Source organism: Pristiophorus japonicus, chromosome 10, assembly GCF_044704955.1.
Source record: "Pristiophorus japonicus isolate sPriJap1 chromosome 10, sPriJap1.hap1, whole genome shotgun sequence".
NCBI lineage: Eukaryota > Metazoa > Chordata > Chondrichthyes > Pristiophoridae > Pristiophorus > Pristiophorus japonicus.
The window spans coordinates 4,958,426-4,985,642 of NC_091986.1; the positions used below are offsets into that span (position 1 = coordinate 4,958,426).

General features: G+C 43.8%; 1 protein-coding gene across 2 annotated transcripts in view; it reads right to left on the reverse strand.

The window, feature by feature from the left end:
• gpc5a (glypican 5a) overlaps positions 1-27,217 on the reverse strand; it is a 1,129,174-nt gene that overhangs the window by 1,029,643 nt on the left and 72,314 nt on the right. The gene's annotated exons all lie outside the window — the stretch shown is intronic.

Below are 27,217 nucleotides of genomic sequence, written 5' to 3' on the forward strand. Positions count from 1 at the left end.
GCTGCAACGCGAGGGCATCATCGCCCCAGTGGAATTCAGCGAGTGGGCCAGCCCGATTGTTCCAGTACTCAAAAGTGATGGCACGGTCAGGATTTGCGGCAATTAAAGTAACTATTAATCGTTTCTCGCTACAGGACCAATACCCGCTACCTAAGGCAGACGACCTATTTGCGACGCTGGCAGGAGGCAAGACATTCACCAAGCTCGACCTGACTTCAGCCTACATGACGCAGGAGCAGGAGGAGTCTTCAAAGGGCCTCACTTGCATCAACACGCACAAGGAACTGTTCATCAACAGATGCCCGTTTGGAATTCGGTCGGCTGCAGCGATCTTCCAAAGATACACGACAATCATCATAGGCAGTCCCTCGAAATCGAGGAAGACTTGCTTCCACTCTAAAAGCGAGTTCTCAGGTGGCTGAACTGTCCAACACAGGAATTAGTCTCTGTCACAGGTGGGACAGACAGTGGTTGAAGGAAAGGATGGGTGGACAGTCTGTATTGCCGCATGCTCCTTCCGCTGCCTGCGCTTGTTTTCTGCATGCTCTCTGTGATAAGACACGAGGTACTCAGCGCCCTCCCGGATGCTCTTCCTCCACTTAGGGTGGCCTTTGGCCAGGGACTCCCAGGTGCCGGTGGGGACGTTGCATTTTATCAAGGCGGCTTTGAGGGTGTCCCTATAATGTTTCATCTGCCCACCTGGGGCTCGCTTACTGTGTAGGAGTTCCAAGTAAAGCGCTTGCTTAGGGAGTCTCGTGTAGGGCATGGGGACAATGTGGCTCGCCCAACGGAGCTGGTCGAGCGTGGTCAGTGCTTCGATGCTGGGGATGTTGGCCTGAGCGAGAACATTGACGTTGGTGCGTCTATCCTCCCAGGGGATTTGTAGGATCTTGCAGAGGCAGCGTTGGTGGTATTTCTCCAGCATTTTGAGATATCTGCTGCATATGGTCCATGTCTGAGCCATATAGGAGGGCAGGTATCACTACTCCCCTATAGACCATGAGCTTGGTGCCAGATTTGAGTGCCTGGTCTTCAAACACTGTCTTCATCAGGCAACCGAAGGCTGCTTTGGCACACTGGTGGAGGGCCTTCTCAGCTGCATCTGGAACTCGCTCCCTCCCCGGATTCTGAGGATTTGGAACAAATCCTCCCAGGTCTGAGCTCTATTCTCCCTCTCCCAATCCAGCGGCGTCTTTCGGATACCATTCAGCCAGTTTCAGAGCTGGCCCTGGAGTCCCTGCAGCCAGCCCAGAGCACTGAAAAAAAAAAACGCACATGCGCAGAAGACTGTGCTTTTCGAACTGAAAAATCAGTTCAATCTTGCACGACGACTCAATCGTCACTGGCCGCTGGACATCGCCACCGCCAAGGCCGGGTAATTTTCCACCAAACTTTCGGAGTTGGGCAATGGCGACTTTTAGGCGGTAAAAAAAATCGGAAGGCCCAAATAGCGCCGAGAAACAGGCGGTGGTGGATTTTGTTGAATTTCTAGCCCATGGAGTTTTTGCTAGGGGCACAATCGGCAAAATGCATTGAGACATTGCCAGCTTTGCCGACATGAAGTTATGCTCAAGTTTCTGCCCAAACTCATGAGCATAAACCAAAATGTAAAATCTCCGATGAATCAGCGCAATCAAGCAGCGTAATCAAACGTAATGGATTCGTGACTGGACCAGCATTACAAAGGATTACAAAGAGTAGTGGGAATGCCAGGAAATTAGCCATACTTCAGATGACTGATTTAATGCTCTTGGTCTACTTTTTAATTGGCTTCAAATTGACTGCTTTGATCTGCTTCTTAAAACCTACTTTTTTGTCCAAGCTTTTGGTCATCTGCCGTAATATCTCATGTGGCTCGGTGTCAAATTTTGTTTGATAACACATCTGTAAAGTGCCTTGGGTCATTGTACTACATTAAAGGTGCTATATAACTGTAAGTTGTTGTAGTAGAGGGTGTTATATATGATGGTAAAATGTATCTGAACTTAAACCGAAAGAACATAGTCCTTTCATCAAATGTTATACCACTTGTTGATATCCCACATGATCCATTCACTGGTTGATGGCCTCTGAAGCTTTTTTTTAATTAAAAAGAACACAAAATCGTGTTGGAAAGGTCTGCAGCTTAGCAAAGTAACTGCTGCCCCAGTTCAAATTTGCTATAGCGGCCAACATGGAATTGAGTACATAACTCTCCAAAGAGCTAACTGTTTCGATCAACAAACTGAGACTGAACATATCAGCACCAATGATATGGAATGGATGGTGTCCAAGGAGATCTCCTTGGCTATCAACCCAGTGATGCAACATTACATGAATGTACACAAAACTTCACAGCGAAGCCAACAAATAATATTTACCTAAAATAATGTGTTTTCAAGCAAATATTTAGTTCTATTATGCCAAGATCTGAGGGGTAATTTTCTGACTCTGATCTCCCAGCAGGGAGAGAATGCCTGCCGAAAAAATGACCTGTGTAAGTATAAATGTGCGAGAGAGACATCGATGACGAAGTCCAACACCGCCTCCAGTGCGCCAGGGCAGCCTTCGACCGCCTGAGGAAAAGTGTGTTCGAAGACCAAGATCTCAAACCCGGCACTTGGGGCCACATTGTCCGCATGCCCGATACAAGACTCCAGAAACAAGCACTCTACTCTGAGCTACGTCACGGCAAGCGAGTCCCAGTAGGGTAGAGAAAAAGCTTCAAAGACACCCTTAAAGCCTCCTTGCAAAAATTTAACATTCCCAACGACTCTTGGGAATACCTGGCCCAAGACCGATCAAAGAGGAGGGAAAGCATCCGGGAGGGTGCTGAACACCTTGAGTCTCTTCGCCGGGAGCACGTGGAAACCGAGCGCAAACAGCGGAAGGAACGTACGATAACCCAAGCCCCCCACCCACCCGTCCCTCCAACCACCGTCTGCCCCACCTGTGACAGAGACTGTAGGTCCCGCATCGGACTCATCAGTCACCTGAGAACTGGTGTTAGTGTGGAAGCAAGTCTTCCTCCGCTCCGAGGGACTGCCAAAGAGAGAAATGTACTCGGTAGAATAGCCATACTTAGTAGAATAGCCATAGTAACCTTTACTCATTCTGCAATGGCTATATACGGTCAGGTCTGGAATATCGGAGAGATTACCTCATTAAGGGTTATGAGGAGCGGGCAGGGAAGTGGAGCTGAGTCCATGATCAGATCAGCCATGATCTTATTAAATGGCGGAGCAGGCTCGAGAGGCCAGGTGGCCTAATCCTGCTCCTATTTCTTATGTTCATTATGTAACCGTCCATGAGAACAGACAAGATATATAGTAGGTATATAGTAAAGCAGTCAAGGACACTGAAGGCTGGTATTATGAATTTACTGGTAAGAGATAAGATTTTGAATGTTACCAAGAACTAATGAGCACTCGTGCAGAATGTTCGGGGTGTAATAAATAACCTAAGCCATTAATGGGCCTGCATAATAAATGATGGCAGCTAACCTCACCACTAAACAAGCTTACGTATCCACAGTACACACACAGAATGTCATGACATAGTGTCCCCACATTTGTCCAACGCAACTAACTCTGCAATACATACGATGCACTGGAGCTCCTTGGGGATTAAGCTAGCCTTACTGAGGCTAGCGTCAGCAGTCAAAATGACACACGTGATGTCCTCAGGAGTTCTTGGTAGGATAAGCTTTAAATCGGTACCTTATCTCATGTACACTGCATGCAAGGGGTGGTGTTTTATTCTCTCATTGACTCGATTTAATAAAGAGTATTAAACAGACGTCTCAGTATTTCATGGTTCTCAAACTTATATGAGATATCAAGAGTAGCAATATCTAATAAAAACTCAACACTCTGTCGTAGCGTTAAAGTTCACATATTTATAATGCAGTTTGGGTGCACGTTCTTTTATATTATCTTGGTTGGCATCTTTCAGGTCAGCTGTTTATGCCGTGCACCATATCTTGGCCAGGATAGTTAGACACCCGAATCACAAGACTTTACTAACGGTCCGACATCACCAATTACTAAGACATGCTTAAAAATTACTTAATGCTGGTGGGAATGCCTGGCCTGCATTCTGTGGGTCTCCATGACAGAATCAGTAATGCTCGGAGAATCGAGGCAAAAAACAACTCCTGAAGGTCACAGTGAGCTCACTGCAGGCAAGGACTCGCTAAATCTACGCCACCAAGTCATCCATTATGTATCTACCTATGCATGCTCGATATTGCTCTGAGATCCAGAAAAAGTCAGGTGTAATCAGCCAGTGTAATCTATGTTGAGATTTACGATGCACTGTCTGCAAACCCGAGAAGCTGGATTGGACCATATGCAAATATAAATGGCTTCATAATGTTAAATCTCATTAGGTTGTGGCTCTCAATTTCTGTGGAAAAGTGAATAGAATTGTGGAATATGGGGGAAGAAATTCAACTTATGACTGCCCATCTTGCACCTGGAAATAGGACCTCCAAATTTTGTGTCATGATCTGTCTCATCAGATCTCGACCGTAACTTTTAAGAATATAAGAACATAAGAATTAGGAGCCTTAGTAGGCCAATCGGCCCTTCGAGCCTGCTCTGCCATTCAGTGGTGCTGAAATTCCGGCTTGACTTGGTCGGCATGGAGTGCGCGGAACCGGCGGGGCCTCGCAAAAACTGTTTTTTGGGGCGCGATGCACATGCACCGAAAACCGGCTTTTCCAATCTGTCAAAATTTGATTTGACAGATCGAACGCATCCCCGCAGGAAGGACCTCCGCGCGGGAGAGATCGGGCTATTTGCCCAACTCATGCCCAGCCAATGTCCTTCAAACTCTTGCGCCTGGTAAAAGCAGGCACATAGCTTACCTTCACCAGTGTAAGAGTTTTAAAACATAGAAAAATATAATTTAAAAACACATTTTTATGTTATAAACCAGCCCATTAAGGTAAGTTTTATTTTAACCGTGTTAAAACACATTAAAAAAATTCCCAAAGAATATTTTGTACTTTTCTAAAACATTTAATTAACTTTAATTTCAATTAATTTTAAATATGTGAGGCGTTTTATTTATCATGTTGTGTTTGGGTGTTTATGGGGTTTTTCTCATTGATAGTAATGGAAGCTCGTACAAACACAGCTCTCATTTTTATCAATGAGAATACTGCATCGTGATTGGTGGTCCAGGCCCACGTGACTCCAGTATGTACCTGAAAGACAGGTCCCTGTTGTTATGCATGTAAACTTGCATTTACTCTGTACAGCCACCAGAGGGCTCACCCACTGGAGTCCCAAGGGATCCCATAATCCCTTGGGAGCACAGGTATTTAAGGAGGCTTCACAGGCTATAGAGGCACTCTGGAATAAAAGACTACGGCCATACTTTACTTTGAGCTCACAGTGTTCAGTCTGACTCTTTCTTCATACATAACAGCCGTGCGCTGCGCAGTGAATCTCGGCCTCCGATCAGGATCCTACATTCCTCCGTAGATTCATCAATTTTTTTCCGGGTCGGAGGCGTTCATATGAAGGAAGTCTCCAACTGCAATTTTAAGCCCAATATTATGTTTGATCTTCAACCTAAATTCCACTTTCCTGTCCGATCTCCATATCTCTTGATTCCCCTGGAGTTCAAAAATCTATCTATCTCAGCCTTGAATATATTCATTGATTCAGCGTCCACCGCCCTTTGGGGTAGAGAATTCCAAGATTCACAATGCTGAGTGAAGAAATTCCTCCTCGTTTCAATCTCAAATTATCCAAAGACTATAGCCCCTATTTCTGGACTCTCCCAGCCAGGGCTCGTGAGACTTTTAGCTGTCCGGGGCATCCATCTGAAATAGGGGTTAGGCTCCTTAAAAGTAAGGCCCAGAATTTGTAATTCAGTTTCGATGGGGTGGAGCTTGCGCCGATTTGCACCAGGTCTTCAGCGACCTAACCAGCGATTCTTAAAGGGACCACAGAAGACCATGCAAAGAAAGGCAAAATAAATTTTTAGTTCATATTATTGTGGGTTCAGGAGAAGTAGATATGTTCCTCCCTAGGCCCTTAAAAATACTCTGACCAGCACTTTCATGGCCCTTCCCCAAGAATCCCCTCCCCTCCCCACCCCCGGCCCCAACCGCCACCGAAATGAATGAAGTTGGCACCGCACGTGTTCAGCATTATGCATATTACTGCTACTGGTCATACGTATCTAACAATATACTATCAGCAGGTCAGACTCAGATAGGCAAATGCGAATCACATCATGACACACATCAGCATCACTGATTATACTGAACGACCAACGAGCTTATTGATGAGATTTTCCCGGATCTAGATCCAGTCACATTAGATTGCAGGGTGCAGAGACTATAGAAGAATTGGATGGGTCAGGCCACAAGCTGGTAAAAGAACCTGAGCGATTTCCTTCCATTTAAATTGATGGAAGAAACATCACTCAATTTGACTTTTAACAGGCTCACACACTGACCCACCCAATTTTCTGACGTTCACTGTGTCTAGGTGTTCCAGTGTGCCTGATACAGACCCACGGAAATCTTTCCCCATCGTCGAGGAGACCAGCGAGGAGTCGGGAGGCTGAGCGGCAGTGTCGGAGACCTACCAGTGCAGCTGCAGCAGGGAGAGAAGGCAAAAAAGTAGAAAGAAATCGAAAGGTGACGTCACAGCCAAGGGATTGGGGAGTAGTTTGTTGCTTTTTCTTTTCTTTATCAGTAAGTGACCTTTCAGCATTTTTTTTGTCAAATTAAGTTAATCTCGGGGATAAGTCATGACAGGAGAGCTCGGACACGTGTTATACTCCTCCCGTGTTATGAGGGAAGTCAGGGACGCTTCCAGTGTCCCTGACGACTACATCTGCGGGAAGTGCATCCGCCTGCAGCTCCTGACAGACCGCGTTGCGGCAATGGAGCTGCGGGTGGATTTACTCTGGAGCATCCACGATGCTGAGAATGACATGAATAGCACATTTAGTGAGTTGGCCACACCGCAGGTAATGGGTACACAGCCAGATAGGGGATGGGTGACCAACAGGAAGAGCAGTGGAAGGAAGGTAGTGCAAGGGTCTCCTGCAGTCATCCCCCTGCAAAACAGATACATCGCTTTGGGTACTGTTGAGAGGGATGACTCATCAGGGGAGAGCAGCAGCAGCCAAGTTCATGGCACCATGGGTGGCTCTGCTGCCCAGGAGGGCAGGAAAAAGAGTAGGAGTGCTATAGTGGTAGGGGATTCTATTGTAAGGGGAATAGATAGACGTTTCTGCTGCTGCAACCGAGACTCCAGGATGGTATGTTGCCTCTCTGGTGCAAGAGTCAAGGATGTCTCGGAGGGTGAACAGCCAGTTGTCGTGGTGCATATAGGTACCAACGATATAGGTAAAAAAATGGGATGAGGTCCTACAAGACGAATTTAGGGAGCTAGGAGCTAAATGAAATAGTAGGACCTCAAAAGTAGTCATCTCAGGATTGCTACCAGTGCCACGTGCTAGTCAGAGTAGGAATCGCAGGAATAGCTCAGATGAATTCGTGGCTTCAGCAGTGGTGCAGAAGGGAGGGATTCAAATTCCTGGGACATTGGAACCGGTTCTGGGGAAGGTGGGACCAGTACAAACCGGACGGTCTGCACCTGGGCAGGACCGGAACCAATGTCCTAGGGGGAGTGTTTGCTAGTGCTGTTGGGGAGGAGTTAAACTAATATGGCAGGGGGATGGGAACCTATGCAGGGAGTCAGAGGGAAGTAGAATGGGGACAGAAGCAAAAGATAGAAAGAAGAAAAGTAAAAGTGGAGGGCAGAGAAACCCAAGGCAAAAAGCAAAAAGGGCCAAATTACCGCAAAATTCTAAAGGGGCAAAGTGTGTTCAAAAGACAAGCCTGAAGGCTCTGTGCCTCAATGCGAGGAATATTCGGAATAAGGTGGACGAATTAACTGCGCAGAGAGCAGTTAACGGATATGATATAATTGGCATCACGGAGACATGGCTCCAGGGTGACCAAGGCTGGGAACTCAATATCCAGGGGTATTCAATATTTAGGAAGGATAGACAGAAAGGAAAAGGAGATGGGGTGCGTTGCCGGTTAAAGAGGAAATTAATGCAGTAGTCAGGAAGGAAGGACATAAGCTTGGACGATGTGGAATTGGTATGAGTGGAGCTACGGAATACCAAAGGGCAGAAAACGCTAGTGGGAGTTGTGTACAGACCACCAAACAGTAGTAGTGAGGTTGGGGACAGCATCAAACAAGAAATTAGGGATGCGTGCAATAAAGATACAGCAGTTATCATGGGCAACTTTAATCTACATATTGATTGGGCTAACCAAACTGGTAGCAATGCGGTGGAGGAGGATTTCCTGGAGTGTATTAAGGATGGTTTTCTGGACCAATATGTCGAGGAACCAACTCGAGGGCTGGCCATCCTCGACTGGGTGATGTGTAATGAAAAAGGACTAATTAGCAATCTTGTTGTGCGAGACGAGACCCCTTGGGGAAGAGTGACCATAATATGGTAGAATTCGTTATTAAGATGGAGAGTGACAAAGTTAATTCAGAGACTCGGGTCCTGAACTTAAGAAAAACTAACTTCGATGGTATGAGACGTGAATTGGCTAGAATAGACTGGCAAATGACACTTAAAGGGTTGACGGTGGATAGGCAATGGCAGACATTTATACATCACATGGATGAACTTCAACAATTGTACATCCCTGTCTGGAGTAAAAATAAAACGGGGAAGATGGCTCAAACGTGGCTAACAAGGGAAATTAAGGATAGTGTTAAATCCGAGGAAGAGGTATATAAATTGGCCAGAAAAGGCAGCAAACTTGAGGACTGGGAGAATTTGGTAACACAGGAAGAGGACAAAGGGTTTAATTTGGAGGAGGAATATAGAGTATGAGAGGAAGCTTGCTGGGAACATAAAAACTGACTGCAAAAGCTTCTATAGATATGTGAAAAGAAAAAGATTAGTGAAAACAAACATAGGTCCCTTGCAGTCAGATTCAGGTGAATTTATAATGGGGAACAAAGAAATGGCAGACCAATTGAACAAATACTTTGGTTCCGTCTTCACGAAGGAAGACACAAATAACCTTCCAGAAATACTAGGGGACCGAGGATCTAGTGAGGAGGAGTAACTGAAGGAAATCCTTATTAGGCGGGAAATGGTGTTCGGGAAATTGATGGGATTGAAGGCCGATAAATCCCCAGGGCCTGATAGTCTGCATCCCAGAGTACTTAAGGAAGTGGCCCTAGAAATAGTGGATGCATTGGTGATCATTTTGCAATAGTCTATCGACTCTGGATCGGTTTCTATGGACTGGAGGGTAGCTAATGTAACACCACTTTTTAAGAAAGGAGGGAGAAAGAAAAGGGGTAATTATAGTCCGGTTAGCCTGACATCAGTAGTGGGGAAAATGTTGGAATCAATTATTAAAGATGAAATAGCAGCATATTTGGAAAGCAGTGATGGGATTGGCCCAAGTCAGCATGGATTTATGAAAAGGAAATCCTGCTTGACAAATTTTCTGGAATCTTTTGATGACGTAACTGGTAGAGTGGACAAGGGTGACCCAGTGGATGTGGTGTATTTGGACTTTCAAAAGGCTTTTGACAAGGTCCCACACAAGAGATTGGTGTGCAAAATGAAAGCGCATGGTATTGGGGGTAATATACTGACGTGGATAGAGAACTAGTTGGCAGACAGGAAGCAGAGAGTCGGGATAAACGGGTCCTTTTCAGAATGGCAGGCAGTGACTAGTGGGGACTGCAGGGCTCAGTGCTGGGACCCCAGCTATTTACAATATACATTAATGATTTGGATGAGGGAATTAAGTGTAATATATTCAAGTTTGCAGATGACATTAAGCTGGGTGGCGGTGTGAGCTGTGAGGAGGATGCTAAAAGGCTGCAGGGTGATTGGACAGGTTAGGTGAGTGGGCAAACACGTGGCAGATGTGGATAAATGTGAGGTTATCCACTTTGGTGGCAAGAACAAGGCGGCAGAATATTATCTGAATGCTGGAAGATTAGGAAAAGCGGAGGTGTAACAAGACCTGGGTGTCATGGTTCATCAGTCATTGAAAGTTGGCATGCAGGTTCAGCAGGCGGTGAAGAAGGCAAATGGTATGTTGGCCTTCATAGCAAGGGGATTTGAGTATAGGAGCAGTGAGGTCTTACTGCAGTTGTACAGGGCCTTGGTGAGACCTCACCTGGAATATTGTGCTCAGTTTTGGTCTCCTAATCTGAGGAAGGACATTCTTGCTATTGAGGGAGTGCAGCGAAGGTTCACCAGACTGATTCCCGGGATGGCAGGACTGACATATGAGGAGAGACTGGATCGACTAGGCTTATATTCACGGGAGTTTAGAAGGATGAGAGGGGACCTCATAGAAACATATAAAATTCTGACGGGACTGGACAGGTTAGATGCAGGAAGAATGTTCCCGATGTTGGGGAAGTCCAGAACCAGGGGACATAGTCTAAGGATAAGGGGTAAGCCATTTAGAATTGAGATGAGGAGAAACTTCTTCACTCAGAGAGTTGTTAACCTGTGGAATTCCTTACTACAGAGTTGTTGATATCAGTTCATTGGATATATTCAAGGGGAAGTTCGATATGGCCCTTACGGCTAAAGGGATCAAGGGGTATGGAGAGAAAGCAGGAAAGGGGTACTGAGGTGAATGATCAGCCATGACCTTATTGCATGGTGGTGGTGCAGGTTCGAATGGCCGAATGGCCTACTCCTGCACCTATTTTCTATGTTTCTATCTATCTCCCAAACATGGTGCCACTGAGAAAAATGTGGTTGAAAAGGTGCCAAAGGTAAAAAGTCTGTGAGCATTTTGCAAGTTGGCTTGCAAGGATCATAAGAGGAGCAAATCGTCCAACAACAAAGTAATTTCCAGCTTTTCCAAAATGTACCATTAATAGATCCTGAATTTTGAAAGCAACCTGAAATAATACGTACAGATATTTGTAATCTTATTTAGTGGCATTAGATCCATCAAAATATTCTTTCTCTGACATAGATGTGAGATAAATTAATTTCTTTACACAAGTATTTGCCAATAGTGTGAAAGAAATATGAGAGGAAGGCTTGAGAAGTGCTGAAAAGAATAACTCAGAATTCAAATCAAACAGCATATGTACAATAGTTTTTTTTTTAAATCACTATAAAATTCTTCCTCAATCGGGTGCAAGGATGTAACAAAGCCAAAAATACACGTGCCCTTAATACAGAATAGCAACAGTTTAGAGAATTCACATTAATGATTTTATTTACAATATATAGAAATGTGTATAACAACTTAAATTTCATTTCTTTTAATTGACTTCAGGCTTCAGGTTCAAATGAAATATCAGGATTATCCTCCCAGATGGTTCAACATATTATTACCCATGACTGACCCAAGAAATTATGGGCCCAAATTTGGTCAACTTACCGCTGACTGCCGGTGAGTTTTCTCGGCGGTCTCTATGTTTTCTGTACGAGCAAGTTTGGTGAGGCCCTCCCACCGGTGGGGAGGGAAGACTGCTGGGGAGCGCCCGCTGGCATGCAATGCCGACAAATGTCTGCCCGCACGCTCCCTCCCCAGATTGGTCCGGCAGCAGAAGAGACCGCCAAATGGAGGCTGGTCTTACCCAAACAGTAAGTGTGGAGACTGGCAAGAAAAGGTTAGCACACCTGTTTTCTTTATTTATTTAGCAGGGATTTTGGACGATGGGGTCCTTGGAAGGATTTCTCGTAGTTTTCTTTAATGTTTTTTAATGTTTTTATTTTTCCCGTTCCCCTCCTCCCTGGGCCCGACTCTCGCCTCGGCGTTATTTTGCCGAGGATTGCATTTGCCGCCCAGAATGTGACCTACCGCGCTCTGTAGCCCAGAATTGGTGTGCAAAGCCCATTTTTTTCGCCAAGTGGTTTTTCACACACTTTTTCACCAAACTTCTGCCCAACGGACCATCCATATCTTAGCGGTCCTTTCAACGGTACTTGGGAGGAACTTAGGTTTTACCAAACTTGGGGCCAAAGAATATTAGCTATTTTGGATACTGAATCTGAACAAATCTCTGAGGGGCTGAACAGACATCTCAGTAACCATGCATTCTATTTTAGAAAAGCTATGTACTAACTGATCTCCCAGAGCCTTTCTTATGGTGAAAAACTGCTAAAATGTCTGTCGTCTTCTAATTATCTCTCTGCTTCTTTCTGACTCTACACAATCTTTTGTGTTATCCAATTTCCCCTTTATTTCGCTCTGTGTATGTCTCTCACATTTTAATTCATGGTCACATGCCCCAATCTTTTCTGTCTTTGCCTCAGTTATTAATTTCCCTCTCTCATCTCCCATTCCCGACATACTTTGTTTACCATAGCTGCATTCACTCTGCTTCTTCTTTGTTTGCCCATTCAATATCCCCATCTCTAACCTTTTATCCCTTTTTGACCTTATTTTTAAGTGTCTCTCATTTACCATCTTAAAGACAACGTATTCCCAAAATTCAGAACTTTCTTCAACTGATGTACATTTTTTTTTTTACAATCAGTTTTTCAATAAATTTTAATAAACTATTATATTATCTCTATTGTTAGAACCTAGTAACATGACAATCACTTCCAGACCTGTAAAAGGAGGCAGTGTCAGCTCGAGACTTATTCTAGAGTCTGGTCAAAAGTGACCATTTGTTGTCTCGTGGAAATTAAAACTTTATTCAACTATCCTGGGAAACTGGCCAAGACAGTCTTGGGCCAAAGTATTTAAATTAAAACTGGAGGAATCTATTGCATTGTTACTTGACTGTACCATATTAAAGTGAAAGGGCTAGATTTTTACTTTGTGCAGCCCATTTTACATCTCTGAGTTTTTTTTTCCATTGATTTCAAAGGAAATAAAAATTGGGGTAAGATGTGAAACGATTCGCTATCGCCCATTTTACACGGTCAACAAAATTACGGTCAACCTCACGGGAGTTCAGAAAACTCAGCTTTTCTTCACACAGTCCGAGACTGATCATCCCTGATTATAATCGCTCGACCATCGGTGGCCGTGCCTTCAGCTGCCTGGGCCCGAAGCTCTGGAACTCCCTCCCTAAACCTCTCTTTCCTCCTTTAAGACGCTCCTTAAAACCTACCTCTTTGACCAAGCCTTTGGTCATCTGCCATAATTTATGTGGCTCGGTGTCAAATTTATTTATTTGGTCTTATAACACTGCTGTGAAGCGCCTTGGGACGTTTTACTACATTAAAGGCGCTATATAAATACACGTTGTTGTTGTTGATCTGAAGGTCAGATGAGCTTTAAAAAATGAGAATGCCCTTGGAAAAGTTTACTGTAATGTCTTCATAAAATTTACAAAAAATAGCTATGATGCTAACATAATATCTAAATTGGAAAATTACTCTTCTTTTAGGAAATTATTCGCAAGCATAACATGAAATATATTTTTCAAATAGAACAATTTAAATCATCCCAATTTGGAACAACGGGTATGTTTTTTCCTATTCACAACTGCCACTAAGTAATTGATCCGTTGCGGCATTATTTACAGCTCCTGGTTCACAGGTCACGTCATTTGAGCAATTAATTTGAATAATCTGATCGTTTTATTCTTCTCTTCTTTCTTCACACTGCTCATAAATGTCAGCTATTTACCTGCAAATTGTCAGTCCATACAAGTGTTCCAACGTAATAATTTTACACTATACAGGAAAGATAATTGATATGCTACAATTCAAGAGGAGATAGAAACATATGTAATATTCAAGTGGATGCAAAATCACCCGTTAAGAATCAAAATATCAGAAAATTCTCAGATTAAACAAATTGAAATGATATACTTTATATTGCATCATATTAAACTTTAGTCCAGTTTTTAATTTGGTCTCTAATTTGGATAGGTGCCTTGGATGTAATTACAATAAGGCTCAGACAATATCCCTTTCTCCTTCGATATATTGCAAGTCATTGTTAATGTACCAGAGCTGCACAGCCAATCTCAAAATCCAATTTTGATTTCTCCCAGGAAACCATTGCTACCCAAGGTTCTATCTTACAAAATGAATTAAAGCAGCACTGTAACTTGAACTCGTATTTATTCTTCAACAAGAAAAGTCAGGACCTGGCATTTCTTATTTTTTTCCCCTTTGCAGATTTAGGAGGCTGGTCACAAACTATATACTTAGCAGTGATAATCTTTCTAAAAATCAGCAATCTTCAGCAAAGCACAACTGCAACCCTAAAATCCTATTTTTTCCAATCATTTTCTCATCTGCGTGTAGTTTATGTATTCAACACCAAATTATGCACAATCCACTTCAGCTATATTGTAAAAATAGGATTTCTCATAGGCAGAACTGTGGAAAAAAATCCATATATATTTTACAAAAAAATCAGATTGAAGAAGCATTAATGAGCAGCACAAAGTCTAACCAGAATGTGTCAGTTATAATGATTGCTGGTGAACAGAATCCTGTTCCCAGTAACAGTGGAGAACTTGATGGTGAGGCTACTGCCCCTCGTGGCAGCAATATAGAGGAGCACACCATCAACTTCCCACAGAGCTTTCCTCTTTGCAAAACAAGGTACCAAGGAGGCCATAACAAATAGTCTTGTATCCATCCTAGGATTTTGGAACCTTAAGAGAAGATCCTTCACCCCAAGAGGCTCGTAATATTTTGCAGTTGTCATTTACACCCCCAGGCCTGGAGGTGACACATAGAATAAGTGTAAGAATAGGGCAGCGAAAGGCTCATGTGGTCATAAAGTATGTGCACAGTGACAGACCCAAATGATGTTTTTGTAAAAGGTTGTGACAAATCACTAAGATTTGATGCAAGGATTGCTTGGTGATTGACCTAGTCGTGTTCCTAGAAACAATCGGACCCTTTAGCCTGCTCAGCCATTCACTTAGATCATGGCTGATCTGTATCTCAATTCCATTTACCCGCCTCGGTTCCATAACCTTTAATACCCTTATCGAACAAAAATCTATCAATCTCAGTTTTCAAATTTTCAACTGATCTAGTCCCAAATTTGTTGGGCGAGAGCGTTCCACGACCCTCTTGAGGGACAACAGGAATAGGTCATCATCATCATAGGCAGTCCCTCGGAATCGAGGAAGATTTGCTTCCACTCTTAACACGAGTTCTTCGGTGGCTGTACAGTCCAATATGAGAACCACAGTCCCTGTCGCAGGTGGGACAGATAGTCGTTGAGAGAAGGGGTGGGTGGGTCTGGTTTGCCGCACGCTCCTTCCGCTTGGTTTCTGCATGTTCTCGGCGATGAGACTCGAGGTGCTCAGCGCCCTCCCGGATGCGCTTCCTCCTTTGGCCAGGGACTCCCAGGTGTCAGTGGGGATGTTGCACTTTATCAGGGAGGCTTGGAGGGTGTCCCTGAAACATTTCCTCTGCCCACCTGGGGCTCGTTTGCTGTGAAGGAGTTCCGAATAGAGCACTTGCTTTGGGAGTCTCATGTCGGCATGCAGACGATGTGGCCTGCCCAACTGAGCTGATCAAGTGTGATCAGTGCTTCAATGCTGGGGATGTTGACCCGGTCAAGGACGCTAATGTTGGTGTGTCTGTCTACCCAGGGGATTTGCAGGATCTTGCGGAGGCATCGTTGGTGGTATTTCTCCAGCGACTTGGTGTCTACTGTACATGGTCCCTCTTGACGGACAACAGTAATAGGTAACAAGCCGACATTAATGTTCAGCATTAGGATATGATGGTTAGTTGTGGTGAGCATGAATTTTACTTCGACCATAGAGAGGTTGGTGAGAGGAGGAAGATTGTTGATGCACTGAGATGTTCAAATAATAGTGCTCTTTTCATCTGTGAAGATATGCCAAATTAATCCATCTTCCAGTTGTTTTAGAAACATAGAAAATAGGTGTAGGAGTAGGCCATTCGGCCCTTCTAGCCTGCACCTCCATTCAATAAGATCATGGCTGATCATTCACCTCAGTACCCTTTCCTGCTTTCTCTCCATACCCCTTGATCCCTTTAGCTGTAAGGGCCATATCTAACTCCCTCTTGAATATATCCAATGAACTGGCATCAACAACTCTCTGCAGTAGGGAATTCCACAGGTTAACAACTCTGAGTTCCTGCACCTGCTTCTTGTTCATGGGCTGGGTCCACAGCATCAGCAAAGTAAACAGCTGGCACTCCAGCATCCTCTGAGACATTTACCATCAGGTCTTTCCTGATAGGAAAATTGTTAAGCATACAACATGCTACCACAATACGCAAGATGGTGTTACTGGAAGACCCTCCAGGATATGCCCAGGCATCAGAACCTTTCTTTGAGCATTTTCTTTGAAAATGTGTTGAATTTTTATCCTGATATTCACACGTTTCATCGAGGTGTTCCTCCGCAGCACAGGCGGTTCTACAAAGAGGCGGGTCATTAGCCTTGGGATCAGTGGATTTCCTTGATCACTCAGCAGCTATTCTGGCCCTTGCCTGTAATGTTGAGACAGAGCTCAAACACTGGAGTAATGAAGTATGAAAAAAATGTAACATCCCCACTGACATCTGGGAATCCCTGGTACAAGGCCGCTCAAAGTGGAGGAGAAGCATCCAGGAAGGCGCCAAACACCTCGACTCTCTTCGCCGGGATCACACTGTAAGGTTACACATTTTCCAGAAGGCACAGAAAGAGGCCACAACCTAAAAATGTATTAAATTGATTTAATACAAACTTTTTGGATGAACTGGACAAAGGGAGAAAAAGGGCGCCAGCCCGGGGCAGGTGATGACTTACCACCAATTAAGGACAATCCCTGCGATCGAGAAACCAGACTGGGTTTATACAGAGAAACAATGGGGGTGTTACATTTCATAAATTAACTGAAGAGTCCCTGAACTGATTGGCCAGAGGGTGAAAAACAATTCTCTCTGGAGACTCCAAGTCTGCAAAGAACCAGAACAACAAAGGGACCCCCCACCAGGTGTACATTTTTGGAGAATGAGGTGCTTAAGATGAGGAGTTATCTTTTGCCCTGTCGACTCCGTGTGAAAATTGGGGCCATCCAGGTCCATTATCGCAATCAGTCAAACAAGACCACCACAAACAACGTATCGATCCAAACACATTATCGAAAACCACAGCGCAGCGGGGGTACTATTCTTACCATGGATGTAAGTATGCATGCTGGAAGCAGTTCAGGAGCGTGGTACAGAAGCGAAGCAAAGTACGGAACGGACACGGAAGGAACAGAACTGAAGCGGAAACAACCGGTCACGGAACCAATGACCACGAACCTACAATCCACGATTACAGCAACAAACTGGATGGGTGATTGTATGTCTTCAGTCAATTCTCTCAGAAGTCTAGTTCTGTAGTTTTTAGTTCATTTTTGCTTAATAAAACTGACAACTGGGTTAAGCCTAGATTTTGTGCCACATGTTGTCCATTTCCTATAATTCTCGAGGTCTACGAATCAAGGTTAGGTGTGAAAACAAACACCCTACAACGCAGAAGCTCAGCGCAAACAGCGGAAGGAGTGACCGACAACCCAAGCCCCCCACCCACCCGTCTCTCCAACCACCGTCTGCCCCACCTGTGACAGAGACTGTAGGTCCCGCATCGGACTCAGTCACCTGAGAACTGGTGTTCATGTGGAAGCAAGTCATCCTCGACTCCGGGGGACTGCCTAAGAGAGAATGAAGTATGAAAGCATCATGACATCTCTTAGCATGCGCCTCTCATCGCAATGGAGATGTACATTGACGAAGTAAAGTATTTGTGGTTCATATAAATATGAGAGTTTAAAGTTGAAGCATGCAATGTCACATGGGTGTGATTAACAGTCTGAGAACCCAAGAGAATCCAGCAATTCTAAAAAATGCAACGGTCTTCCAGTCATCTGTCCGAGAGCACTGTGAAACTGAGCTGCCCTGACAAAGCGAGATTGATGACCTGCCCTATAACAGTCTGTACAGAAAATTAGCGGATCTAACAAAAGTTCCCTGTGACTCCCTGGAATGAGCCTGTAGCACAGAAGTTGAAGGCATTGGCCACTTTCTCAAGCCCGAGTCAGAGCTCTTTATCTTGGTTGTAGGTCTGGCTGGAGCAATGAAGGGAGCTTCTCCAAAGCTTTCTGACTGATGCACAACCTCCTGAAACAGAGCTCCTGAGAAATGTCTCAAAGTATGCCTGGTCTACACATCCTGCTGGATTCATGAAGGGGAAATCATGTTTAACTAATTTACTGGAATTCTTTGAGGATGTAACGAGCATGGTGGATAGAGGTGTACCGATGGATGTGGTGTATTTAGATTTCCAAAAGGCATTCGATAAGGTGCCACACAAAAGGTTACTGCAGAAGATAGAGGTACGCGGAGTCAGAGGAAATGTATTAGCATGGATCGAGAATTGGCTGGCGAACAGAAAGCAGAGAGTCGGGATAAATGGGTCCTTTTCGGGTTGGAAATCAGTGGTTAGTGGTGTGCCACAGGGATCGGTGCTGGGACCACAACTGTTTACAATATACATAGATGACCTGGAAGAGGGGACAGAGTGTAGTGTAACAAAATTTGCAGATGACACTAAGATTAGTGGGAAAGCGGGTTGTGTAGAGGACACAGAGAGGCTGCAAAGAGATTTGGATAGGTTAAGCGAATGGGCTAAGGTTTGGCAGATGGAATACAATGTCGGAAAGTGTGAGGTCATCCACCTTGGGGAAAAAAAACAGTAAAAGGGAGTATTATTTGAATGGGAAGAAATTACAACATGCTGAGGTGCAGAGGGACCTGGGGGTCCTTGTGCATGAATCCCAAAAAGTTAGTTTGCAGGTGCAGCAGGTAATCAGGAAGGCGAATGGAATGTTGGCCTTCATTGCGAGAGGGATGGAGTACAAAAGCAGGGAGGTGCTGCTGCAACTGTATAGGGTATTGGTAAGGCCGCACCTGGAGTACTGCGTGCAGTTTTGGTCACCTTACTTAAGGAAGGATATACTGGCTTTGGAGGGGGTACAGAGATGATTCACTAGACTGATTCCGGAGATGAGGGGGTTACCTTATGATGATAGATTGAGTAGACTGGGTCTTTACTCGTTGGAGTTCAGAAGGATGAGGGGTGATCTTATAGAAACATTTAAAATCATGAAAGGGATAGACACGATAGAGGCAGAGAGGTTGTTTCCACTGGTCAGGGAGACTAGAACTAGGGGGCACAGCCTCATAAATACAGGGGAGCCAATTTAAAACCGAGTTGAGAAGGAATTTCTTCTCCCAGAGGGTTGTGAATCTGTGGAATTCTCTGCCCAGGGAAGCAGTTGAGGCTAGCTCATTGAATGTATTCAAGTCACAGATAGATAGATTTTTAAGCAATAAGGGAATTAAGGGTTAAGGGGAGCAGGCGGGTAAGTGGAGCTGAGTCCACGGCCAGATCAGCCATGATCTTGTTGAATGGCGGAGCAGGCTCGAGGGGCTAGATGGCCTACTCCTGTTCCTAATTCTTATGTTCTTATGTTCTTTTGTTCTAATAGTGCTGAAATAGTTTGGCTCTCTTCTGATGATACCTAATTAATCAGACTTACTTTGCAGTCTCATGTTGCTCTTCTTCTTCCAACATACAGATCATCTAAAGTGGAATTCCCATTGGGATGCTCATTGTGCCTAGCTCAGTAATTGTTTTGAAAGTTAATGCTTTCCAAGGATTATTAAAAATACGGAAAGCTTTCAAAGTATAAAAGTTACGAAAAGTTGCAATATCCATACCGAGTCCCATGACATGACCACATGACCAAAAGTCTCCATAGCTGAGCAATGTCCTCTTAACCAAGTACTTACATCTTGAAGAACAGGCCCTCACAAAGTGCACGTTTTAAATCATGGCATATATTCTCAGGGGCAATGGAAAGACATTGGCCATGGAATTTAGGACGGGTGACATCATCCCATCCTAACTTAGTCATTTGCACATGACACCCATAGGAGGGCAGACATTTCTTCAGTGTGCCTTAAGACTCAACGGAATTTGCGTTGGGCCACTTCTCCAGCAGAATCGCAATGGACATCGGCCCCATCTGAAATGTTTGGCCCCGCCAAGATATAATGGCCGATTTACATCCTTATCCAACCCAAAAGTTTCAGCATCCTAAACATTTAATACCAAATGGATCATATGCACAAAAACAAGCATAGGTAGAACAAAGTTAAACATCTTGGAATTTAGAAAGAAAAAAAACAAAAATTTGCATTGAAATAGCACCTCCCCCGACCACCGGACATCTCAAAGTATTTACAGCCAAGGAAGTACTTTTTGAAGTGTAATCACTGTTGTAATGTAGGAGAAAACTACTAATGATTCATACTGAGTTTTTCTTGTCATCTAATCCAATTAACTACTCATGCTATAATGTATGCGCCTGTGAGTATGCTCAGGGCTTTGTTGAGATGGTAGGGGCTTAGCCAGTCACGTGATGTTCACAAGACTCAATAAAACCCCAGCCAGTTGGGTTCGGGGGATCTGTGATGAGGCAGCTGGTTGCGAGCCTGGTGAATGAACTGGTAATGTGTAGTGTGATTGTTCAACCTTTGCAAATAAACCAACTAGTTCTTAATAGTAATGTGTTGCTATGAATTCTGAAGCAAAGAACCCATGAAGCAAATAACATTACGCCTGCAATGTTTTACATTTTGTTCAATTAAAGAGTTAGAATTAAAGATCAAGGGGCAGAAATTTGTGTTGGCCAGTAAAGTTACCGGGGAGTTAATGGCCGCAACGCTAACAAATCAATATTCATCTGAGGGATGGAAATTGTTGGCGCAGCCCTTACCTGCTATACAACGCCATCCTGGTGCCATTGCTGGAGACATCAGACCCGAAGTGTGGGTGCAGGTGTGGCGTTCGAGCCTCGCACAGCCTCTGGAAGCGAGGCTGTGGAGCTTGCAAGAGATTGTGGGCAATGAAGAGGTCTGAGAATTAAAGGGGCCATGCACACTGAAGGAATACAAATTCAAATGAAGTGAAAATGCAGTTTTCAGCCCTCTCTGCCTTTAAAAAAATACTATTTAACAAAAAGAAGTCCCTTCCTAACCTCAAAAAATGGGAAAAATACATCAGTACCAACACAAATGGCTCAACATGCCAGGGAAGGGGCACCCAGGGTCTCACACGCAGCCCTCCATCTTTATGCATGGGGCCAACATTGCAAGACAGGCCACTATTCCCATCGGTCGTCCAGAAAGAACGATGTGGGAGTACATCACTGAGTGCGTCACTGCCAGCAGTGTGGCCCCCATCACCCGGCCCCAGTGCCCAAAGCAGCTTCATGACCTCAGGCCACTGGTCAAGGTCAGTGAATGCATCTTCAAAAGCCGTCTCCTACCAACTGCATCACGAGCTTCACACGCTGCTCAATACACAACCCCCACCCCCATCAATCGCCTATCAACAATCTGCACCAATCACAAGGCATGTTTCTTATTCCTAGCCTCACCTCACCCTCTTGGAGGAGATGGTGCGGGCCATTCTTGGCAGGGGCATGGCTGAGCCCTTGGCCAGTGGCGGGGCAGAAAGGACACAAGATGCTGGTATCCTCACATGTTATCCTCCTTCTGGCATACACCTCTTTCCTGCCCTCCCCTTACTACAACTCCACCCCTGTGCCTTCCTCATTACACACCCAAGAAATGCAGCCTGCCCAGCCAGTGGGTGACCAAGAAGAGAGGAGAGAGATGATGATGATGGATTTGACATTCCCAGCCACCAGCTCCTCAAGGTCGACCAGCAAGACCATCTGCAGTCTCCCCTACTGAAAGTCAGCAGCCTCCCACCAGCCTTGCTGCAGCCACTGCATGACATCAGTAGGATAGGCAAAGGTACACATAAGACTGTCACTAAGAGAATCATACAGGTGATGAGTTGATTTCTTGATGTCCCATTGGATGGATAGATGTATATTGGTGGATTTGAAAATTTGCTTTGTGATGGCTTTTATTTCACCATTGTGGCCAAGAGGGCGCTGCGATGGTCAGTAACAGAGGGAAGGTAAGGTGTGGGACTAATGTGGAAAGTGGAATTGGGGTTGTGGTCGCTGGGACCGCCGGCGGATGATCCCATCCCGGATATCCCGGCCCAAAAGGGGCTGCCTGGGATGCATCCTTCGACCTGAATCCGCCCCTTCTGCTTGGGCCTTGGGTAGGAGGAGAAACATTTTTGAAAAAGCACAAGCCCGTACAAAGGAATAAAGTAGTCAGCCAATTTTGGAGATGGGGAACTAGAAATTCTGCTTCGGGAATGTACAAAGGAGGAGGACCAGACTTATTAGAAGAAAGTAGAAGAGGCCTATGAGTACAATGGATTATGCAGCATCATGTAAGAAGGTGGCATTGGCAGTTAGTGACATTTCCTCCAACTCATGAACAGATCAGTGTAGGAAAAAGATCAATGACCTGACGAGAATGAACCAGTTAAAAGTGACCATTTGCCCCTGCCTGAAGACATCTGTATTGAGTACTTTAAATCTCAGAGTGTCTGCACTGCCTCCTCAGGAACCCTGAAGCTATGAAATCGCTTTTAGAAATTCTTGCTCGTTGTTGCACTACAATGTTCGCATGTTTTCAGGTTGCAATGTTGTTTGAAATATCAATTTGTTATTTATCCCACCACCTTCTGAGCAGTAAGTCCAACACCATAATAGTCCGCAGTTCCCGAACACAAGGTCATATACCCATTTATGCCGCTGCCTTCCCCTTACAGAAGTCTGCCTATGATGCTGAGGAAAGAAAAAGAATGGGTGCAATGGAAGGACAAGAGCAAGCTTTCATCTGGACCCTGACCCCGTCCCACCCACAATGGAAATTCTGCACAGCCCAGTTGCAGATTGGAAAAAATCCATGCTAGCTGAAAGTTAATTGCCTGATTATACCCAGCAACCTCAGGAAAGCCCCACAAGCAGCTCTGGAATAAGACCTCTAATGCAATTGCATTAAAATTACTTTTAAAATAATAATTTAAAACCTTCCATTCTGTTGTCCTTTCCTAGGTACTCCTAGTTGTTTTAGATGAGCTGAAGGTTAGAACGTGGCGAATGGGAGGCTGGCTACGAGAGTATTCAAATAGATGGATAAGGGTTTCAGCAGCAGACGGGCTGGTGCAGGCGCAGAGGTGAGCAACGTTACAGAGGTGGAAGTAAACAGTCTTTGTGATGGAGCGGATCTTGGGTTGCAAGCTCAGCTCAAGGACACATAAGACACCGAGATTGCCGACAGTCTGGTTCAACCAGGGAGAAGTAGAGGGGTTGGAATCACTACCAAGCAGTCAGACAATGGAGGAGTCAAGATATGTGGTGCAGAGAGAGCGCTGGGTATCATTAGCATACATGTACAAGCTGACCCCATGTCTTTGGATGATGTCGTCAAGGGTCAGCATGTAGATGAGGAAGACATCAGATATAACTGTGAGGGTGCAGGAAAAGAAGCTATTGGTGATGCTTGGATGGGCAATAGTGAACCCAAAGAGAGGGCACTCCCAACTGAGCTGAACATGGAGGAAAGGCATTAGAGGGAAGGCATTAGAGGGATGGTGTGGTCCACGGTTTAAGGCTGCAGAGAAGTCAAGGAAAACAAAGAGGCAAAATGCGTCACAGTCAGAGTATGTTGCCTTTTTTAACCTCATAAATTTCTCTTTGATTTTTCTGTAGGTCTGACTATAAAATCAATCTAACGACGTACTCACAGAGCTGCAATTAAACACTTCAGATGAATCTTCTGCCATTTACTACACCCGATGTTGGGGCATAGTTGCTCGATATAGACAACCGTTGGGTTTGACACAGAATGCAGCGTTGGACTGGATGTCATCGTGGATGATGTCATAACAATCCAAGTGGTCATCTGCATTTCTGTATCACTCAGCAGATTAGTGCTTCCAGCACCGAATATCATTTCCAGTGAAAACGTGCAGAGGAGTGATTGGTGTGGATCCTCGGCATTGCATATCCTTGTGCGGATTTCCACCTTCAGCCCCCCCGAGCTCGGACAGAACATCATTGGAAAACTAGTAAGTTTTACTCGAAATTTCCTTGACTGGTGCCAGGACTGAGGGACTTCAGTTAGGTAGAGACTGGTGAAGCTGGGGTTATTCTACTTGGAGCAGAGAAGTTTTAAGAGGAGGTTTGATAGAGGTGTTCAAAATCATGAACAGTTTTGATAGAGTAAATAAGGAGATACTGTTTCTAATGGCAGGAGGGTCGTTTACCGGAAGACACAGATTTACGTGGATAAGCAGAAGAACAAGAAACAACATGAGGATTTTTTTTTTTTTAAAAACAGCGAGTTGTTGTGATCTGGAATTTACTGCCTGAAAGGGTGATGGAAGCAGATTCAATAGTAACTTTCAAAAGGGAATTGGATTCATTCTTGAAGGGGGAAAATGTACAGGTCAATGGAGAAAGTGCTGAAGAGTGGGACTAATTGGAAAGCTCTTTAAAAGAGTCGGATTATTTACCAAATTAATTCCTACTGGCCGTTTCTGCAAAATTGTTGGGAATATACGTGGTCATTTTCACATTTCCACACAAGGCAGAGACGTGCGTAGTTCACAAAATCTTTGTGCATGCTTTGATTGCTGTCATTATACTTGGATGGGGATCCGTCGAGCAGACCTTTCAAAGTACTTGGCACAGAATACTGAACCAGACTGTCCCATTCAATTCGTACATTTGATGGACAGTGATGACTGCAGCGAAACATGGTTGAAATCTGAGAGGGGGCAGAGGCAATGATTGTAGTCACTTTGATAAACAGCTCTGCAGCTGAAAGCTTCCGATTACTGGTTTACATTTGGCCAGAGATTCCGTGGTAGTCTTCTGCCACATAAGGAGTGATTATGTTTCAAAGGTCAAGTTTATGTTGAGAGCTAGAGTCAGAGAAGCATCATTATTATTTTGAGAATAAGGATTGTAATTACAGTAAATATATAGGGGTTGCATGACTTTCTGCTGGGGCTCTCCCAATTGTCTGCCTTGAAAAATCTGCAGAAACACCAGAGAATAGGCTTAAACAGTTACATCGACAATCAGGAGAACCCCTACGGAAATTCAACCCCACACTGTTCAAATTGAACGCTGGTCATTTACTTGCTTCAATGTCTTTCTTTAAAGTCTGGAGGTTTATTGCTTGAGCTATGTTTTCCACCGACCAAAGATGTGGTAATGATGTGGCAGCACATCATAAATTCCAGTAAACTGGAAAACAGTAACACGGTTTCTCTGTTCAATCCCAGAGTCTCGCTACATTTACCTAGATATTGGGCAGATAAAGGCACACTCTCATTCATAGGGGATGCAAATCATTGCCAATTCCTGAATTTGTTTTAAATAACATAGCACAGGAGAGAACAAGTCACAGAACCAATGCCACAAGTCTCAAAGGTTGTGTGGGGAAATAGAAATAGAAAACTATCATAGCATGCAAAGGTGTTCTCATTTTTTGAGGAAAGTGATTGGTTTGATGTACTGTGAATGGAAATTATTTTTGAGATAGTGATGGGGAGATTATATGCTTTGAGGGATGTATATATTTCTATATAAATAATCACTTTCCCAAAAAATGAGAGAAAATCTTTGAATTGTGTGCGCGCGTGCACATGTACATGTTTTTGATTTGATTTTTTTAGTGAATGTGAACTTGAATCAATCAGAATACTTTGAACCCCACACATATATGTCAAACACTTTGGCATGCCGATCATCAGACTATATATTTCCAAACAGTTTTAATTACATATAGGTAGATCGACTCTCAATTGTTTAATTTAGAATAGAACAAATGTAATTTTATACAAAGTGTGTGTTATTAGGATAGCAAAAATTATTTTGTAATGACTGTGCACTGAAAACGTGCGTACGCTGGGCTGTTGGCAAATGTGTTGCTCTGAATTACAATAAACTGAGGTCTCAGGCTTAAGTCACTGCTTGCGCAGTTTTGTTTTTAGCACAAAGAAGTTAGGAGAATTAGCGTGATGTAGACTGGCAGTTTCATTCAGTATTGTAGCACATGATTTATTTATTTTATCTTGTGGAAAACGTGACAGAAAAACCATCCTACCAGCATGTGACAAGAATAACAAAGAGCTATGTTTTAAAAACCATACCAGGACACTCATATATATGTAAATGAGTGTTTTAGCATCAAAGCATAAAGGACAATTTAATGGATGAATTTAATTATTATAAAATATGTAATTTTAAATTTTTTTGACTCATTTTGTTGAAATCATTATTTTGCATATAGATAATTTCAGTTACAAGGGATAAACTGGCAGCTAAAGTGTTTTTCACATAGCATTTTCCGCAATTTATGAGAAACTAGTAGCCAGATTATGCGACCTAACCATAACACCTTTAAAATTAAAATACTTATCACAGTGCCACCTACAGGATTAACAGGAACTTAAATTGATGTACAATGAAGCGCATGTCTCACGCACCAAATCTAATATACAAGTCAAAGTATCGGTGACAAGAGAACACTGGAAGCTGTAGTTATTTTAACATTCTCGTTCGTTTTAGCTTTTGATATAAATATTCTGGAAATTTCAATGATTGTTATTTCTTTTTGAAAATCTTTCTACATAACTAAATGTTGCTTTACACATCATTTATATTTTAAAATAAGTATACTGAAGTCGAGCATTATTATGCAAGATGTTATGTCGTTGACAGATTGAAATTTTCTGTGTGTGCACTGCATCTAACACAAGGCACAATCGTTTAGTTTTGCTGTGAGACAAGTTTTCAGAGCATGTCATTTTTGGTAAATGTTTACGAGGACTGTGCACCAGACATTACAACAGCAGATGGCCAAATTTGCCTGCTTTCTGCAATATTTTTTGCTCACACATATTCTACTTTTATTCTGAAATTAAATAAAATTAGGTACACGACAAACAACCTTAATAGTTTGGACCTCATTTTTAATTAATAAAAAATATGATGGTAATGGCAGTTTACTTAAGAAATAGGAGCAAGAGCAGAGCATTTGGCCCCTCGAGCCTGCTCCATCATTCAATAAGATCATGGCTGATCTGATCTTGTGCTCAGCTCCACTTCCCCGCCCATAACCCACGTTCAAAAATCTGTCTATCTCCACCTTAAATATATTCAATGACCCAGCCTCCACAGCTCTCTGGGGCAGAGAATTCCACAGATTCACGACCCTCAGAAGAAATTCCTCTTCATCTCAGTTCTCAATGGCGACCCCCTATACTGAAACTATGCCCCCTGGTTCT